Source organism: Pteropus vampyrus, unplaced genomic scaffold (assembly GCF_000151845.1).
Source record: "Pteropus vampyrus isolate Shadow unplaced genomic scaffold, Pvam_2.0 Scaffold381, whole genome shotgun sequence".
Classification (NCBI taxonomy): Eukaryota; Metazoa; Chordata; class Mammalia; order Chiroptera; family Pteropodidae; genus Pteropus; species Pteropus vampyrus.
This window is the reverse complement of record NW_011889162.1, coordinates 316,192-319,777: the sequence shown is the minus strand read 5'-3', so window position 1 is coordinate 319,777 and position 3,586 is coordinate 316,192. Positions and strand designations below refer to the sequence as shown.

The 3,586-nt window shown below is 52.7% G+C and overlaps 1 pseudogene; it reads right to left on the bottom strand.

Annotated features, from left to right (window-relative positions):
• Positions 1–2,021: 2,021 nt before the first annotated feature.
• The window catches only part of LOC105305399, a 3,878-nt pseudogene continuing 2,313 nt past the window's right edge, over positions 2,022–3,586 (bottom strand).

Here is a 3,586-nt window from a genome sequence, read left to right as displayed (position 1 = left end):
GCAGACTGGGCCTCGCCTCCAAAGGGCTGGCAGCCCAAGCCGAGTGGGCGGGGAGGAATCCTCTGGAAGGCTGGCGGGAGCCAGGTGCACCGAAAAGGCGGCAGCATAGTCTCGGCCTGACGGTCAGTGCGTGTCGGTCCTCAGACCCAAGCCCGCGAGAGCTGGGCCGGCCCTGCAGTGAGGCCTTTAGTCAGCATGCATTTCCAAGGTCATTGGTCATCTTTCTCGCTTTCCCAGACGAGGAAACTGAGGCTCAGGGAGGTCGAGGTCCCACGGCCGGGAGGAGGCCCAGGTCCAGTGCTCCCCCGATGTTCCGTGGTGCCCGGAGTTCGCCCTGTGGTTGGACGTCAAGGCTCGCATTTGTCTCCCCTGGTCGATAACCCGTTAGGAGCAGCGTACAAACCGGGGATGCTTCCTGACTTGTAGTCAGGGGCTCCTGCCGCCTGCCCACCCAGTGGCGTGGGAAAAATTCTCCATCAAAGCTGTATAAGCCCTTTGTCTTTACATTACACACACGCACGCACACATACATTCACACACGTACGTGTGCACACATGCACACGCACACACATGCACGCACACACATTCACACATATGTGTGCGCATATGCACACACATGCACGCACACACATACGTGTGCGTATATGCACATGCACGCACACACATGTACACACATCCACACACAGAGACACACCTACACGTGCACATACGCACACACACATCCACACACAGACACACACGCTCACACACACGCATGCACACATACATTCACACACGCACGTGTGCACACACGCACACACACGCACACGCACGCACACACATTCACACAGAGACACACGCTCACACACACGGACACGCGCACACATGCATGCACACACATGCACACACATTCACACACAGAGACACATGTACACATGCACATACGCACACACACATTCACACACAGACACACATGCTCACACACATGGACACACACACATGCATGCACACACGTGCACACACATGCACACACAGACACACGCTCATGCACACATGGATGCACACACACACACACACACGCACACACACACACATCCAGTTGGCGTCCCTAACTCCAAATAATTCAGAGTATCAGGAAAACACACTGACGAATGAACGGGGTCTCGGCTGCAGAATAAAATCGGAAACGGGGAGCAGGAGGTCGCCATGACAGGGGGGGGGAGAGAGAGAGAGAGAGAGAGAGGAAGGCTGTCTGCCATCTCGGCGGCGCACTCCGAGCAGAGAATGTGGGGGCAGGGAGCCCCTGCTCGAAGCAAAATGAAATTAAACCTTTCTAAGTACTTATAAATCAGCACCTAATGACACCATCCCACCACCAGCCAGAGCATTGCTGTTATTACTTTGATTCACAAGCCAGGAAAAGATCCAGAATTATGCACAAATTATTGTCCCATCTTCTTAATTAACGCTGATTGCAAAATTCTTGCTAAAGTCCTTGCTAACAGACTCAATTATGCGCTGCCTGAATTGATTCACCCAGATCAAGTGGAATTTATTAGAAATACACTTTCCTACAATAACATCAGATTATCTTTGAATGTAGTTAAATTATTTAGGAATAAAATGGCTCCAGCAGCAGCCCTTGCTTTATATACAGAAAAATATCTCCCACCACCTAGTATGAAGATACTTCCGCGCTTTCTACCGGACACACGCCTTGGGCTCCTTTTTCCCCAGAAGTGGGTTGAATTCCTGGGAGGAGAAGAGATACATGCCTTCGAGCGAATGGTCCAGCTTCAAAGCACATGAGCAGGAAGAAAAATCCCACGGGCTCGCATCTCAGCAGCCGCCGCCCCACCCCCGCCCCCCGCCCCGGGATGAACCCTCACTGCCTGTGGAACGAAGCGAAATTGCAATTAGACTAAATCAGGAAATTTTCAGAATCAAAATTGAGAAATAAGCTAATAAATAATGTATGCGGATGACATATTTCTGTTAGCATCACTGCCAGGAGAGTTTCGAAAGGACAAAAAGAAACGAGTTTACAGCAAAGAGGCTCTCTGCCTTCCCAGGGCGACGGTGGTTCTGGTGGCGGCATTTCCCGCTAGCATGGCACTCCGAGGGGACTGCTCGGAGCCGGCGACATACCGCCCATAGCCTGGTTCTACTTGCCGACCCTGTTTCCCACCATCTCCAATACCGAATTCAACTGGGTAGTGGGCAGGGACCGGGTATGTCCCATTCGCCATGTTCTGGCACGTGGCAGGATATGATAAACATTATTCCTAGACCAGATAGCATATGGAGGGCACCCAGAACCTCCTGGGTTGGCCCTTGAGGGACGAACACGTTCTTAACAGGTGCAGTCGAAAAGAGGGGACCGCAAATAAAGGAGCAGAGCAGAGGCAAGGTGTACCCCCCAGAGAGGGAGGAAGAGCCGGGCAAGTGAGCGGGGAAGGGACAGAGGACAACAACGGAGCAGGAAAATATTTAAAGAAATAATGTCCGAACATCTCCCAAATGCGATGAAAGATGTAAATGAACGGATTCGAGAGGCTCAGCAGACTGGAAGCAGGACAGACGTGAGGGACGGAGGGGTCCTCGGTACGCGCCTGGCGCCGGCCCGCTTCGCTGGCCATTGTGCCTGGACGATGAAGAGCAGACGCTGCCGGAGTCCAGAGGGGGAAGATGTCCCCAGAGGAGACGCAGCAGCAACTTGGTATTTGGAGGCGCGTGTACCTCTCCTTCCCGCGAGCCCGCGCTGGTTCCCTGCCGCCCACAGAGACAGCCGCCCGTCTCCATAAACGAAGTTGTCTTGGAACATGGCCACGTGCGTTCATTTGCCTGTTGACCATGGCTGCGTCCGGGCTAAATGGCAGAGGGGAGCAGTTGCCACAGAGACCACATGACCTACAAAACCTAAAATATCTACTCTCCGGCGCTTCGGAGGAAACGCTCAATGACTCCTTTCCAAAAGCATACAGTTCCGATTTTATAGCGGCCGTTCAGTGCCAAAGAGATGTCTCGCGAGCTAACTACCCGCGCCATGTCTGCCAGCATCCCTTCGCCCACCCCGTATCCCGTGACTGCGACAGATGAAGGTGATGCTCCGAGCAGGCTGAGAGTTCACGCATCGCTCTGCCAAGCGTCTGCGTGGAAAGTGACGAGAAGCGTTTAGAAACATTGACAGCAATTTGGCAATTGCAGGAATTTATACAACGTCCAGTGCGTGTGATGACTGGGCTTATATTTATATGTCTTTTTTTCCATTTTACTTTCTCTTGTAAAAAATTTCCATTGTATTTTGAAAGAGAATCAGTCAGTGACAAATTGGGACAAAAAAAAATCCTTGGTCCTTTACCTCAGGTGGCCGAGAAACTGGCCCGAACCACAGCTCGGTGGCCCGTCAGTCTTCATGGCTCTTGGCACAGGCGTCTCTCTGCTCTCCTGTCCTCCCCTGCTCTGAGGACACAGCCGCTGCTCCTCCCAGGTGGCCCGTGGCCTCCAGGGTTCATGATTTGACTCTGGGTAGAGTTTACCTAACGAGATATTTGCTGGGGATGAACACCTGTGAAGGACACCGTGATCGGCAGACGGGAAGTTGATC